The sequence below is a fragment of the Triturus cristatus genome, chromosome 1_2, assembly GCF_964204655.1.
Source record: "Triturus cristatus chromosome 1_2, aTriCri1.1, whole genome shotgun sequence".
NCBI classification, from domain to species: Eukaryota; Metazoa; Chordata; class Amphibia; order Caudata; family Salamandridae; genus Triturus; species Triturus cristatus.
The window spans coordinates 333,160,432-333,177,561 of record NC_140580.1 but is presented as its reverse complement, the minus strand read 5'-3'; positions in this window follow the sequence as shown (position 1 = coordinate 333,177,561).

The following is a 17,130-nucleotide window of genomic DNA, read 5'->3' as shown; positions in this document are numbered from 1 at the left end:
TCTTGCCCCTCCCACATTGTTGCTTTCCCCATCCCACCCCCCTCCTGCTGCTTTGTTGCTTGCTTGCCCCGTCCCTCCCAGTCTTCTCCTTCGTTGTTGCTTGCTTGCCTTATTGCTCTTGGGCCCCCTTCTGCATTGCTGTTTCCGCCATCCCCCCACGCTGCTGTTACTTGGCCCATCTCTACCGCCCTCCTCCTACATTATTGTTGCTTTTACATCCCTCCCAACCCCGTCCAATGTTACTGTTGCCTCCTAGTCCCATCGCCCCCTTTCTGCATTGTGGCTAAACCTATTCCTCCCACGTTGTTCCTTGCTCCATCCTGCTTTGTTGCTTGCCTCCTCACTCACCCTTAAAAAAAAAACGCTATGATGTTGCCAGCGCTGGACATCATTACATTTTTTTGAACTGCTGTACAACATGGCTAAAAGACATTAACAAAGCCAATAGCTCTTGCATAGGTGAGAACTGTTAACTTTGCTTGTTTTTATGCTGTGGCCGCTACCACCCTCCCACTAATTCCAGAGTTGCAGCGGATGAAGCCTACCCTTCTCATTGTGCAATTGCAGAGCCAAAGTCATGCTTATAGTGTGACTAACAATGCAAGGCCCAATCCAGCCCTCTGTTACACTGTACAAATGATGTCATCTCTGCCATATAGCGTGGTAAGTGTGACCCTATGGCCTGCCTCTGAGTAGTGGCCATGGAACAGAGTATAGAAGATTGCAGGGGGATAGAGTTGCAGAGACGGTGCGAGCGCACAACTGAAGCTAAGGAAAACAAGCATTGGCAAAGCCAATAGGTTTCCGCAATCCGATAGCTATAGGCATGGTCAATGCTTTGTCAATGCTAATGGCACATCAGCACAGCCATGAGCACTGAGTGCCTGGTGAGGCCTGCCCTCCTCGCAGTATCACCAGCAGAGCATATAATGTGCCCTCGCCACTTCGGGGGCCAGAGCACTGAAAGTAGCGCCGGAGACACATAGCTACATAGAGATTTTAAATGAAATGCCTTTGGTTAAGCATATGTTTTGCAATTAAATCAGATGCACTCAGAATGAAAAGTATTGTTGCACTGGCAAATTGAAAAAATAAAATAAACGCAGTATGTTGCAAATATTTATCTTTGATTTGTCGGTGTAACATTACATTTAATTATGAATGCGTGTAAATTACTTTTACAACAATGCCTTAAATAAGTGCTTTGCATCACTTGATTTTGTTTGCAAACAAGCACCCAAATAAAGTCTTCAAATTGAATTGATAAAAGTGTGATTTAGCTACTTGTTTTGAAAGTCAATCACGGCACTCAAAATTACAAGTTTTTCATACTGATGTTGGACCTGAGTGTTGACTTACAGCAATCATATGTAAAATAGCTAAACAGGTGCCCTCGGAAAACACAATCTGGCATTTGACCTCAGTTTTTGTGCGATTGCAAATGTGACGAGATAATAACAAGATTTACAGACCTGTTTACAGAAACAATTAAAACCCTTAGTTTAAGCGTATGTTTTGCAATGAACTCACATGCACTTAGAATTAAAAGTAACGTTGCATCAGCAAATCAAAATAAAAAATAAATGCAGTATGTTGAAAGTATGTAAATTTGATTTGCTGTTGCAACGTTACGTATTATTATGAATGCGTGTAGGTTACTTTTACAGCATGCACTTAAACAAAGGATTTGCATCGCTTTATTTTGTTTACAAACACGACCCTAAATAAAGTCTTTAAATTGAAGTGATGGAAGTGTGATTTATCCACGTTTTGAAAGTCAATCACGGGCACTCAAAATTACAAGTATATCATACCGATACCGGGCCTGAGTGTTGACGTACACCAATAATGTATAGAATGCGTTTGAATTACTTTTACAACGTGCGCTTAAACAAAGGCTTTGCATCACTTGATTATGTTTGTAAATATGCACGCAAGTAAAGTCTTTAAATCAGAGTGACAGAAGTGTGATTTAGCCATATGTTTTGAAAGTCAATCACAGGCTCACAGAATTACAAGTATATCATACTGATGCCAAACCGGAGTGTTGTTGAAAACCAATCATGTGTAAAATAGCTAAACAGGCACCCTCAGAAAACAGCATCTGGCATTTGACCTTGGAATTTCAATAGAAAGCAAATGTGACAAGATAGGAACGAGATTTACAGGCCTGTTTACAGAGGAGCTTTGAGCAGCAAGTGAAAACATGAGGGCTTGTGTTAAGTGCTCTTTTACAGAGAAAAAGATTGTTCCTGAAACAGATATTAAAATGGAAGTAGTGGAGGGAGGTGTGATTGGTCTATGCTCTTGGAGTGGGTTAAACACAGTAAGAGGCATGATAAAAGCATACCATAGATAAATGGGGAGAAAGAATATAAGAGTGACAATGGAGACAGCAAATGGGAAGCCTAAGGGCGGGCTGAAGACCACAAAGTATATACAACATGTCTCTTTCAGACAGCGCATTGCCTGTCTAGCCGAGACCTAAAAACATAAAAAAGAAAATTTCCAGAATGGGTGCATGGGGAATGGGTGGGTAAGGCACAAAGCAAAGAATGCTTGAAGACCACCATAATGGTAAAAAATAATAAAAATAAAACAGTTGGCAATTTACATTTCCAAAATGTGCTATGGGAGGACTTAGTTGTCCATTAAAAATATTCTAACCAACAAACAATGAAAGCGTTTCTGAGGCAAAAAATATATTTTCATTCCGTTTGAATACAATATATAAGTGCCATGTACAAAAACAGGTGGTCAAAACTAAAGAGATGTTATAGAGCCTTTGTTAAATTTGTCACAGAAACTGAGTCTGATGAAATATTTAAAAACTTGAGCTTTCGAATCGAAACTTTCGCCAGGCACGGAAGCCAAGCAAAATGGGGGAGAAAGTACGGAATAACAAGAATGAGAGAGAAGGAGTTGAACGGATTACACAGGCCAGTAAATAAAGGGAGGAAATAAGGGGTGCACAGACAAGATGAAGAGGAAAGACGAAGAAGGGGGAAGATAGAAGATGAAACAAAAACGAGGGGGAAAGAAGGAGAAAAGTTTTAGTAAGAAAAGGAAGCAGATGAAATGTGGTGTGGAGAAAGTCCGAAGTTGTTATGACTAGAGAAGAAAGGGAGGGGTTGAGAAAATGGATGAGAGCAGAAGAATGGAGGAGTGGGTGAAAGGAGATGTGAAAAAGGCAGTATATAATGAAAAACCCTCTAAGTTTGAACTGGGGGCTGGTTTGGCAAACTTCGCCAATTCTACTTTTGGTTCCCAGGCCATATGTCAAGCAACACAGACTTTTTTGGTGTGAGTGATGCTGATGACATTATTGATAACTGACTGTCTTAATATGATGAAGTGTCGCGCAAAGCAGTACAGCTATTTTTCACACTTGCTCCGTTGTTCGAAGGATAGTAAATTTGGGCCCAAGTCTTTCATATATTGCTTTGAGAGTGAAGTATGGGATTGTGTATGCTTGATAACAGAGAGGCCAGCCATGGATGGACCATACCAAAGCAATGTCATTAGTGATCGTTGCAAAGAAATCAAGGATAAGGTGTACATAAGAATCAAGCTAACAATCATCCAGTTAAAAAAAGTTTTCCTATGAAAGATGACTGAATAGACTTCAACACTTCACTCCTTTCGCCAACTCGATTTTAGTTTACTGTGCAAAAGTGCAAAAAATAAAATGGAATGAAGCCTTTATCCCTCACCTAGGATTCATTTGCTCATTTGTCTGTCTGTTTATTTGTCCTTCCATTCCCCTGCCCACTTATATGTGTGTTGCCTCTCGACATGTTTGTTTTGAAGCACTGCGTGTCCTATATAAGACATATACTGAAGTATGTGGGTGATTAATGCCTGTGATCTTCTATGTGTTGGTCTGTGTGCATGAACGACTGGCCGCACGATTGGTTTGGACAAAAGGGTACCTGCGGGCATGGATACCTGTATGAGTCCCTTACAAGATAGACCAATTTAGATGATGGAAATGCCTAGGCTTGAATTACCAAATCTGTAGGTTATTGCCAGACCAAATCTGACCATCTTCTGTTTTTAGGAAAAAAGGGGTGGTGATGGACAGAGTTTCTGAATGATGCAGAATACTCTTACCAAGTCAAGAGATCATGGTTTTAATCCATCACCGTTTTTTAGCTCACTGCACCATCCCAGCTCAGAACCTGGCTACATGCAAATTAGTCTGTACCTGTCCCAGTGCATGATGGGAACAGGGCAAACCAAACTACCAAGCCAATTCTTATACTGGGAAGGAAACAAGCTTCCGGGGACCGGTTTCTGGCATCACAGCCTTCGTCGGCCCGGCTTGCCTGAATCCGGATGGTGCAATGAGCAAGGGACTCACGTCTGAGCATACCCTCCCACACTAAGTGTGGATAAAATCGATTTGGGAAAAAAGGGGTGGTGATGGACAGAGTTTCTGAATGATGCAGAATACTCTTACCAAGTCAAGAGATCATGGTTTTAATCCATCACCGTTTTTTAGCTCACTGCACCATCCCAGCTCAGAACCTGGCTACATGCAAATTAGTCTGTACCTGTCCCAGTGCATGATGGGAACAGGGCAAACCAAACTACCAAGCCAATTCTTATACTGGGAAGGAAACAAGCTTCCGGGGACCGGTTTCTGGCATCACAGCCTTCGTCGGCCCGGCTTGCCTGAATCCGGATGGTGCAATGAGCAAGGGACTCACGTCTGAGCATACCCTCCCACACTAAGTGTGGATAAAATCGATTTGGGAAAAAAGGGGTGGTGATGGACAGAGTTTCTGAATGATGCAGAATACTCTTACCAAGTCAAGAGATCATGGTTTTAATCCATCACCGTTTTTTAGCTCACTGCACCATCCCAGCTCAGAACCTGGCTACATGCAAATTAGTCTGTACCTGTCCCAGTGCATGATGGGAACAGGGCAAACCAAACTACCAAGCCAATTCTTATACTGGGAAGGAAACAAGCTTCCGGGGACCGGTTTCTGGCATCACAGCCTTCGTCGGCCCGGCTTGCCTGAATCCGGATGGTGCAATGAGCAAGGGACTCACGTCTGAGCATACCCTCCCACACTAAGTGTGGATAAAATCGATTTGGGAAAAAAGGGGTGGTGATGGACAGAGTTTCTGAATGATGCAGAATACTCTTACCAAGTCAAGAGATCATGGTTTTAATCCATCACCGTTTTTTAGCTCACTGCACCATCCCAGCTCAGAACCTGGCTACATGCATCTTCTGTTTTTATCCTTGGAATGGCAAATAACCTTGCAGACCTGGGAATATCTGTATCATTTTCTGCCTTGTCAGTTCCAGGGACAAATTCAGAGACTTTTACCCTCTGCTGTGAGCAGGTGGCAACTGCCAGTGGGGCCATGTTGGGCAGCAGGGAACATCCTTCGGTGCCATGGGGGAGCACCACATGATGACAGGTAGGCCTGGGCAAAATTTTAAATTATGTTGGCATATTCGTCACAATTTCAGGAATTTCACATTATGTTTTTTACATGAAATTCACAAAATTATGCCATTCCAGGTAATTATGTGGCATTTGTAATAAAAAATGTTGCCAAAAATACCTCATTGGTGGTAAAAGTGTGTAACAAATGCACTGGAACAACAGAACAGAAGCAGATGTTATTTGCTGTTTTTTGCACTTTTTTAACGAAAATACTTTTTTGACGAAAAAATTTACTAGCAGATTCATTTTGAGCTAAAAAAAAAAAGAATAGCACTAAATTACGGATTTGCATTTTGCATAATTATGCGCAATTTCACATAATTTTGATCAAAATTTACATCATTACGCAAAAGCAAATTAGGTGAATTCCGCACACCCCTAGTCGGGAGACCAGATTCAGCATCTGACTGGGTTTTACCAGATGTGGACCTGTACCTGTCTGGCGTCACCCGGCAATTTTGAGTGCAGGAACACCTGTGACCTAATGAAGTGGCCTCCCGCCCATGTTACTTTGAGCATACATAGGGTCGGGTAAGGAACATGAGCTGGGAAATTGCTAGTCAACCAGTCAAGTTCAAGGAACCTGGATTTAGTGGTTTTAGAAAGATCCCCACTGCGAGCTTTATCCTGCATTTCTTTTTCTCTGCCATCTTTCAAGCCCGCACTAACTCTGGCAGATCGCTCGCAATTATTTTGTCCTCATTCACGGCCTCCCACATTACTTTATTTATTGTGGTGATCAAAATAACGCAGACGAAATAAGAGGTTTGCGTGTCAACAGCGACGATGAAATCCACAGCCAGGCAGTGTTTCCCATGGGGATAATTACAGCTTGAATTAGCACGCGCTGCTATTAGGCCTCACCACGGCGCACGAATCAGAGGGGAGCCTCGTTTTCATGGGAGAAGACGGCTGCAGCAGAAGCAGAATGGTTTAACTTAGTTCCACCAAGCTCTCTCTTTTTTATTCGGAGCGCTGTCTCTCCTCAGAGATTTTTAAATAAACTAAGTGATGTATTTGTTGACAGACGATGAGATGTATACATTAGCACGCTTCTCACCGCAAACCGCTTCAACGCATTGTCAGGGGGTGCAGTGCTTAATTTGTAAAATATTAAGTGTCATGGCTCTGACCAGGAGGCCACTGCAGCTTGCCCCACCCATCACCCCTGTTGACATCGCTGCAAAAACAACTACTAACCACATCTCTCGTATGTAAATGCGACAGTTCAGATTATTCCAGGTCCCCAAAGCTAAAGGAAGGCTGGGGAGGCAGGTATTAGCAATTTTAATGTGTATTGTAGCCCTAAACTACTGTTGTTCTGCTCATCTCTAAATTATATGAGCAGCGCCACCATGTGGTGGACTGTTCCAAGTATGGTGTTGACAATAAGGTGCTGGTGCTCAGCACCGGAAACCAATTAAGTGCCGGTGCTGAGCACCGGAAAGCACCGGCTCGAATTAGGCACTGAGGGGGTGGTAAGCATCATATAAATGAAATTACGATGCAATTATTGAACCATGGCCGGTTTAAAGTCGGTGACCTCTGAAGTGCTCCACGTGACCTGACAGTTTATTAAATGAGAGTGAGCCACTTACAGCAGGAAGATGGTGAGATCTGACGTTTCTGAATTAAAGTCTTTACCGCACATTGATACTATGCACTCCGATCAGTGGTAGTAGCGTAGCGCCTTCACTTTCCTGCACTCTGATGACGGCAAAAGTGGCAGACTGGGAGAGAAAATCTGCCCTGGCACTAAAATAGTGACCTCAGTTAGTGAATTAGAAAGGTGAAAAAGTGCCCCATTACCCCCTCGTCCGTCTTCCCGTCCCATTCCTTAACAGTGAGCAGCTTGTCTGCTCCCCAGAAACCCTATACCTAGCAGAGTTTTTAAACACTTCCTCCAATATGGCGCCAACTAACTGGTGAGCATAAAGGGGGAAGCTCGCCACACAACTTCCTGTTCGTTTTTTTCTGCCTTCGTCAGTTCTCTTTGCCTAGCAGGGAGGTTGGTTGGGTAAGTGTTCGTTCCCTTCTTTTTTATTTTATGGCAGCCTGCTGTAGTAGCCGCCTTTTAAAGTTTGTCTTTTTTACATATGTGTTTGTGCGGCCCGCTCTAGCGTCAGTTTGTTCACTTTATGGTTGCACGTTTCAGCGGTGCATTTGTAACTGTGGCACTTTATTGATGCGTGTCACTTACTTGACATTTCCGTACGCGGCCTGCCCTCTCGTTTGCCGGTGCCTTCGAGCCCTGCTTTAGCGGGCGCGGGCCCTCTGATGCTGGCCTACGGCGTTAGCATCCTCTGGTCTGGTTTTCCTGCCTCCCGTAGGGTGTTTTCCGTCTGACTGGCTCATTTTTTTAACTCCCGCTCACTCCCGGATTACGCGAGAGGTCGGGTGCCTCGGGACATCGTTTTCTTTTTAAACAAGTCCTTTTCAGTTGGATTCCGACCTCTGCTGGGTTACTTTGAAGCGCTTGTACTTGTCTGTTGCTCAGCTCTTGCGCTGCCATGGAGCAGGGTGCTTCTAGTTCTACTGCTCCTAGTTTGGATGCCTTGCGCCTCATTATCAATGAGCCTGTTGATGCTGCTTTCCGGGCTCGGGAGGCAGATGGCCCTCCTGCCAAAGTGCCTCATGGGTCTCTGAGTCAGCCTGGTCCCTCGGCTGATGATGTGGGGGCTGAGGAAGAGGATGTGTGCGTGGTCATTTTGTTCAGGGGCGGAGCTCTCTGATTTGTTTGGCCATGTATGGGGCAATTTGGGTTTCACTCCTCCTGTGTCGGATGTCCTGGAGGATGACTTTTTTACTCAGTATCAACAGCCAGATCCTGAATCTTTGCCCTTGAACGGCGCAGTGTGCAAAGTACTTACCCATGAGTGGAAGGATATTGAAAAGTCAGTTTTCCCTCCCTTTTTGAGTAAGCGTTATCCGTTGGAGGGGTTTTCTGCTGAGTTCCCTCAGTCAGTCAAGGTTGACAATTTGATGGCTGGCCTTTCCACGTAGGGCTTGGTTCTGTCAGATGATGCCCTTCCTTCTGACGCTGTTGATAAACGGGTTGCATGGGTGGTGAAGCGTTCCTACGCCGCTTCCAACTTTGCTGTAAGGGCTACGACCTACTCCAACTACATGGTCCATTCCCTACTGAAAGATTTCCAGGCCCTGGTGCTTCTGTTGTTGGAGCAGGAAGATGCCTTCTCTCTCTTGGCTCTGATGGAGCTGCAGGTGCGCTATTTATCGGACATTTCCTTTGATAATTTGTGTGCGGTGGCGGAGGCTTCTGGGGCTTCAATTGCTGCTTGTCGTCATATCTGGATGCGGTCTTGGTAGGCTGAGTCCTCTTAGAAGTCGGTTCTGCTTAAGTTGCCGTTTGTGGGTTCCAAGTTGTTCGGGCCCCAGCTGGAGGATTTGGTCAAGCAGTCGGTGGAGAATCATAGGCTTGTGACTCCTGTTTGCCCTCCTTCTTGGCGGCGTGGGTTTGGATACCACCAAGCCTTTTGCCAGGGGTGCTCTGCAGCCCTTTCGTGCCAGGGGTCGTGGCCGGGAGGGGGGCCTTGTGGCTCCAAGTCCGGAGCCCAGTCCGGTGGTTCTGCCTCTACTCCTTCTCGAAAGCAATGACTATCTGCCTTTTCCGGTTGGGGGACGCCTTCGCTTCTTTGTACATCAATGGTTGAGTCTTCCGGATGCCTGGGTGGTGCAAATGGTGTCCGCAGGTTACAGAATCGAGTTTTCCTCTCCTCCCCCTCCGGTCTTCCGGGAGACTCCTCTGCCTCGTCATCCTCTGAGGAGGGTGGCCTTACTGGAGGGCGTGCGGCTTCTCTTGGAGACGGCGGCTATTTTGAGGTTCATCCTCTGGAGTGAGGCCAGGATTGTTATTCCATCCTCTTTCTGGTCTCCAAGAAGGATACGCCAGACCTGAGGCCTGTTTTGGATCTGAAGAGGGTCAATCTCTCCATTCCTCGTTGTCATTTCAAAATGATGACTTATCTGTCTATCCTGCATCTGGCGCTGCCGGGGTGTTTCCTTGCCTAACTGAACCTGATGGATGCCTATCTGCACATGCCTATCCATCCTGCGGATCAACAGTTTCTCCGTTTTGCTGTCAACTCCCGGAACTTTCAGTTGTGGGTGCTTCCTTTCGGCCTTCCATCAGTGCCAAGGGCTTTGAAAAAGCTCTTGGCCCCTCTGGTGGGTATTCTCCATTCCAGAGATCTTCAAGTTTTTCCCTACCTTGATGATTGTTTCCCCTTCTTTCTCTCAGGCTCAGTCAGATGTGGACGAGGTCTGTCATGTTCTGGAGTCCTATGGGTTCCTCATAAATTACAGGAAGTCCTCCCTGTTTCCCTACCAGACTCTGAAGTTCCTGGGGGCTCTCTTCCGTATGGATCTGGGGATGGTGTTTCTCTCCCTGGAGAGACAGTAGACTTTGTTCGGACACCTTGTGTGGGTTCTGTCCCAGTCCCAGGTGTCTGCCCGGCTCTGGTTGCAGAGTCAGGGGGAGATGGCTTCCACTCTGCATCTCCTCCCTTGGGCCTGTCTACATTTGTATCCCCTTCTGCATGAAGTTCCGGCCCACTGGTATCCTGCCTCTCAGGACTATGGCGCTCTTCTTCCTGTTACTCCAGGGATTTTGGCTGCTCTCCAATGGTGGTTGTTCCCTCAGTCTCTTTCCCGGGGTTTCGACCTTCTTACTCCTCCGACTCTGGTGGTGTTGTCAACTGATGCTAGTGCCGTAGGTTGGGGTGTGGTGCTTCAAAGTCTCAGGGTCGGTGGTCCCGGTTCGAGTCTCTCCGGTCATCGAACTGGAAGGAATTGCGGGCAGTTTGGTTGGCCTTTCTGTGGTTTGCTCCTCTCCTTCTGGGCCGTGCTGTCTCTGTTCTGTTTGCATTTGTCACCCCGAGTGGGAAGGGTATGCTCAGACGTGAGTCCCTTGCTCTCCATGCCACTGGAATCAGGCTATCCTGGCTGATGAGGGCTGAAAGCCCGAAACCGGTCCTAGGATGCTTGTTTCCAGTCTAGGGAGGACCTGGCTTGGCAGTTCGGGCTGGACTGTTCCCATGGGGCACAGGGTCAAGACTGATTTGCATATGGCTGGGTTCAAACTGGAATGGCATGGTGAGCAAAAAAACGATGGATTTAGGACCAGATCTCTGTACTGGAGTGAATGTATGACATTGTTCTGCATTCTGTACATCAATTGTTGTTTTTGCATTTGTCACCCCGAGTGGGAAGGGTATGCTCAGACGTGAGTCCCTTGCTCTCCATGCCACTGGAATCAGGCTATCCTGGCTGATGAGGGCTGAAAGCCTGAAACCGGTCCTAGGATGCTTGTTTCCAGTCTAGGGAGGACCTGGCTTGGCAGTTCGGGCTGGACTGTTCCCATGGGGCACAGGGTCAAGACTGATTTGCATATGGCTGGGTTCAAACTGGAATGGCATGGTGAGCAAAAAAACGATGGATTTAGGCCCAGATCTCTGTACTGGGGTGAATGTATGACATTGTTCTGCATTCTGTCCATCAATTGTTGTTTTTGCATTTGTCACCCCGAGTGGGAAGGGTATGCTCAGACGTGAGTCCCTTGCTCTCCATGCCACTGGAATCAGGCTATCCTGGCTGATGAGGGCTGAAAGCCCGAAACCGGTCCTAGGATGCTTGTTTCCAGTCTAGGGAGAACCTGGCTTGGCAGTTCGGGCTGGACTGTTCCCATGGGGCACAGGGTCAAGACTGATTTGCATATGGCTGGGTTCAAACTGGAATGGCATGGTGAGCAAAAAAACGATGGATTTAGGCCCAGATCTCTGTACTGGGGTGAATGTATGACATTGTTCTGCATTCTGTCCATCATTTGTTATTTTTGCATTTGTCACCCAGAGTGGGAAGGGTATGCTCAGACGTGAGTCCCTTGCTCTCCATGCCACTGGAATCAGGCTATCCTGGCTGATGAGGGCTGAAAGCCCGAAACCGGTCCTAGGATGCTTGTTTCCAGTCTAGGGAGGACCTGGCTTGGCAGTTCGGGCTGGACTGTTCCCATGGGGCACAGGGTCAAGACTGATTTGCATATGGCTGGGTTCAAACTGGAATGGCATGGTGAGCAAAACAACGATGGATTTAGGCCCAGATCTCTGTACTGGGGTGAATGTATGACATTGTTCTGCATTCTGTCCATCAATTGTTGTTTTTGCATTTGTCACCCCGAGTGGGAAGGGTATGCTCAGACGTGAGTCCCTTGCTCTCCATGCCACTGGAATCAGGCTATCCTGGCTGATGAGGGCTGAAAGCCCGAAACCGGTCCTAGGATGCTTGTTTCCAGTCTAGGGAGGACCTGGCTTGGCAGTTCGGGCTGGACTGTTCCCATGGGGCACAGGGTCAAGACTGATTTGCATATGGCTGGGTTCAAACTGGAATGGCATGGTGAGCAAAAAAACGATGGATTTAGGCCCAGATCTCTGTACTGGGGTGAATGTATGACATTGTTCTGCATTCTGTCCATCAATTGTTGTTTTTGCATTTGTCACCCCGAGTGGGAAGGGTATGCTCAGACGTGAGTCCCTTGCTCTCCATGCCACTGGAATCAGGCTATCCTGGCTGATGAGGGCTGAAAGCCCGAAACCGGTCCTAGGATGCTTGTTTCCAGTCTAGGGAGGACCTGGCTTGGCAGTTCGGGCTGGACTGTTCCCATGGGGCACAGGGTCAAGACTGATTTGCATATGGCTGGGTTCAAACTGGAATGGCATGGTGAGCAAAAAAACGATGGATTTAGGCCCAGATCTCTGTACTGGGGTGAATGTATGACATTGTTCTGCATTCTGTCCATTAATTGTTGTTTTTGCATTTGTCACCCCGAGTGGGAAGGGTATGCTCAGACGTGAGTCCCTTGCTCTCCAAGCCACTGGAATCAGGCTATCCTGGCTGATGAGGGCTGAAAGCCCGAAACCGGTCCTAGGATGCTTGTTTCCAGTCTAGGGAGGACCTGGCTTGGCAGTTCGGGCTGAACTGTTCCCATGGGGCACAGGGTCAAGACTGATTTGCATATGGCTGGGTTCAAACTGGAATGGCATGGTGAGCAAAAAAACGATGGATTTATTTTAGGCCCAGATCTCTGTACTGGGGTGAATGTATGTATGACATTGTTCTGCATTCTGTCCATCAATTGTTGTTTTTGCATTTGTCTCTGTTCATACCGACAACCAGGTTGTTCGTGCTAATGTGAATCATCAGGGGGGCATGTGCCAGTCTCTCTTTCTCCTTTCCAGGAGGGTCGGTCTTTGGGCCGAACGGAGTCTCTTTTCTCTGACGGCTGTCTATCTTCCGGGGAAGAAGTATGGGCCTGCGGACTCTCTGAGCAGGGTGTTTCCATCCTCGGTGACCAGGTGTCTGTCCACTCTTCTATTCGATCAGATCCTCCTCCAGTTCGGCCTTCCTTGGCTGAATCTGTTTGCTTTAGAGGATTCAGTCCTTCTTCCTCATTTTTGAGCCTCGTTCCTTCTCGGCTGGCCTGGGCGATCAATGCTTTCTCCATTGCGTGTTCGCTGGGTCACCTGTTTGCCTTCCCGCCCTTTGCTTTGATCCCCATGTCTTTCAAAAGATTCGGTTGGATCAGGCAGAGGTTCTTCTGGTGGTGCCGGAGGGGTCTAGTCGGCCTTGGTTTCCCCTTCTTCTGGCCTTGTTGGTGTGCCCCCATTGGCAGTTTCCCCTGTGTCCCTCCCCACTGTGCGCTCCTCTTCACTGCATGACCTCTCTGCGCCACCTCCGGCTGGGGGTTTGGCACTTGAGAGGTTGAGGTTGTTGGACCAGGGTTGTTCTATTGAGGTGGCCCAGAGCATCCAATTGTCTCATAGTCCTCCCACCCTGAAGTCTTATGACCGGCATTGGAAGCACTTCTCCTCCAGGTGCCTGGGAAGGGTCTGACTTCCTCCTCCTGTGCGGCTGTGCAGGCGCTGGACCTCTTGCGTGATGGGTTTGTCCTGCGGCTCGCTGTCTCCACTCTCCGTGCTCAGTGGGCTGCTATTCTTGCTTTTGGGGTTCTTCTGTGTCTTCTGTCTCCTCTTAAGTGGCTCGACTTTTGCGGAGTTTTTTGAATCAGCATCCTGTCTCCCCCTCTCCCGTCCTGGCCTTGAATCTCCCCCTGGTTCTGCGGGCCTTGGCTGGGCCCCCTTTTGAGCCTTTGCTCTCTGTGGACCTTAAGTTCCTAACGGCTAAGTTTCCTTTTTTGGTGGACTTTTCTTTTGGGCGGCGGGTTGGTGAGCTTGGTGCTTTGGTGGCTTCCCCCCTTTTTACGTTTTTGCTCTGACAAGATGGCTCTTTGTCCTAGTCAGTTTTCTCTGCCCAAGGTTTTGTCTTCTTTCCACTGTCAGGAGGATATTGTCCTCCCTGTCTTTTTTCCGGACCCCTCCTCCCCGGAGGAGGTGGTTCTGCATTCTTTAGATGTGTTGAGGGCTCTCCGCATCTATTTGGATCGGACACGTGCTTTTCGGAAGGGTGATTCCATGTTTGTTACTTATGGGATGTACTTCGTCCTTCCTTGTCCACCTTAACTCGTTGGGCGAAGTGTGCTGTTGTTTTGCCTTATGAGTCCACTCACTGTCCTCTCCCTTCTCCTGTCCAGGGTAGGTCCACCCAGTGTGTCTCCTCCTCCTGGCGTGACATTTGTAATGCTGCCATGTGGGCCTCTCCCCATACCTTTGTTTCCCATTACCGTCTTCAGTTGGGTATGGGGGCCTCGGCTGCCTTTGGCGCTCATGTTTTGTCTGCTGTACATGGTTTGTGATTCGTACTGATTTCATTTTGATTAAATGCACCTGTTTTTCTGCATTTCCTGGTCTTTTTTCTTACACTCACCGTGTGCTTGGGTGTGGGCTCACTGTTAAGTAATGGGACGAGAAGACGGACGAGGAGGTAATGCCCGGTTACTCACCGGTAATCTTCATTACTCCGAGTCCTGGTCTACCGTCCCATTCCTGAGCCCTTCCCTCCCTCCCTGGGTTTCTTTCTGGGGATTATTTTTGTTTCTGGGTTTCTTTGGTATTCTCAGGATGTTGTGTGGCGCGCTTCCCCCTTTATGCTGATCAGCTAGGTGGCACCATGTTGGGAGGAGTGTTAAAAACTCTGCTAGGTATAGGGTTTCTGGAGAGCAGACAAGCTGCTCACTTTTAAGGAATGGGTCGGGAAGACCAGGACTCGTAGTAATGAAGATTACCGGTGAGTAACCGGGCATGTTTGAAAATCGTGGCAGTTTTGCACTGGTAAAGGTACGCTATATAAATGCTTTGCAAGAAATGGAAGAATGCATGGATCTGAGATTTTTTTTTTTTAATATCCGGGAAATCAACAGTAAAAACGGCCTCCAGACCATAAAACAGTCCCACAAACAGCCAAATAAACAGCCCATGCATTGACCTGTCAGAACAGCCCACCGGGCACTGCCTGATTTCTCTATAGGCAAATCCGACCCATATACCAATACACTGCATCCTTGGAAACAGAGCCCATTCTTGCCTGACTGCTCCAGAACTGCTCAAAAGTAAAGCCTCGTAACTTGGGATTTCAACTAGTGTGTCCCTCCGGGTCTCAGATCCTTTTGGAATCTATATTTATGTCCTTAGGTAAAACTTTGATCAAATACTCAACCATTATTAAAACCACTTCAGATAATCAATTTCAGCGATGCAATCCTTGTTTACATTTAACATGTTTTGATTCGTCTTGTTTGCTTTTATCTTTTCAAAATGCTGTGATCCTGTAGGTTTTAGATCTTACCGAGACATTTGCGTGCTTCTTATTCATCAGCTTCCTCCACATTTCCTTTCTCTTCCTCTGTTTCTTCCTCCCCTGGAGCATGAGGCATTACTTGTGTCCTTCCCCTGCTCATTTTTCAGGTGTTATCTCTTTTTGTTTAGACAATTTAATCTCCCCCTCTTCGCTTCCATGGGGCATTCCCCAGGGGTCATCATTTAGCCCAACCTATTTTAATATATATGTGCCTCCACTGGCCAAATTTATAAGGTCATACAGGTTTTCAGCTGTGACATACGCAGATGACACCCAAATCACGGTTTCTGTATCAACAAATCCTGCGGACACAGCCAGGCGTTTTCACAACTGCATGCAGGAGATAGGGAATGAATGACCAAAAATTGTTTGAAGTTGAACTCAGGGAAAACTAAAGTTCTGCTCTTTGGGAAAGATTGCTCCTTTTGGTCTCAAAAATGGTGGTGATGGAATTGTCAGCCCCCCATCCCAGTCAAGAAATTGAAAGAGTTTGGAGTAGCTTTTGACAACCAACTTACTTTTGAGGGACATACAAACTCCATCACTTCAGCCTCTTTTTTCATCATGAAACTCCTTAGGAAAATCCTCACCTTCATCCCCAAAGACTTGTAGAAAGTTTAACCTCCTCTCTGGTGCTTTCGAAGCCAGATGATTCCAATGTGCTTTTTGTCAACATCAGAAAGAAAAGTCCCAACAAAATGCATATTTTGCAGATCCTGGCAGCACAGTTATCATTAGATATTCCAAAAAAAGAATCAGTTTCAGTTTCTCTTTCCCATCCACACTGGCTTACCATGGAGAAACGCATTAACTTTAAGGCCCTTTGCATTGCCTTCAGGGCACTTCATGGAGAAGGACCAGACTACTTTAGGCAAAGGTTTCGCTGGTACCCCCCCAAACCGCTTTGCTCAGCAAAAGCGTTCAACCGGATTATTACCTGGTTCAATAAAGCTCAATGGGAAGGAAGAAGCTTTATTGGCAGTACGTTGCGGCTTTGTAACCGCCTGCCACTTGCACTAAAAAAGGAAATGGACCTACTTACTTTCAGGAAGGCCCTGAAGACGTGACTTTTCAAACAGTAACTCCGTCAGCCTTTCCTTCGCATCAGTTCAACATCCCATCATTTAAGTTTCATGCCTAGAAAACCTTCGGGTAATAATGCGCGCTTATAAATTAATATTTCATTTCATTATTTCAAGCACTTTATCAGAGTGTATGTGTTTTCCAGTAGTTTCCCTCATGTACTCATCCTCATGTCCCTTTCCCTGAGTTGCCATTCTTGCTTTCTTCCAGCTCAACTTCCATTGCCATTCTTGCTTCCTCACCATCACTTGTCCATTTGCTGCCACAGTCCCTCCTGTGCATTGTCCATTGTCAACTTGCTTCCCCGCCCCTCCTGCCCACCCTCCATTGTCCATGTACTTCCCAAACCCCTCTTGCTTGCCATGATTGTGCACTTTCCCCATACCCTCTCACCTGCCCTCCATTTCCTGTGTGCCTACTTAGCCCCACCTGCCTACCCTCCATTGTCAGCTTGAATCCCCAGTTGCTAGCATTCCACTGTCTGCTTGCTGCTCCAAACCCTCCTGCCCACCCCTGTTGTCAGCTTGCATCCCAGGAATCCTACACATGCACCCTCTGTTTTCAGCTTGCTGTCCCATCCCTGCCACTTACCCTTCATTCTCAGTTTACTTCCCCATAGCCTGCTGCCAACCCTCCATTTTCAGCTTGCTTCCCCATCCCCTCCCGCCCACCTTCTGTTGTCAGCTTGTTGCTTCAGCCCCTCCTCCCCACCCTTCCGTGTCAGCTTGCTGCTTCAGTCCCCCTCACCTATCCTCCATTATCAGCTTGCTCCTCATCACCTCCTGCTCACCCTCCATTGTCCATTTGCTTCCCC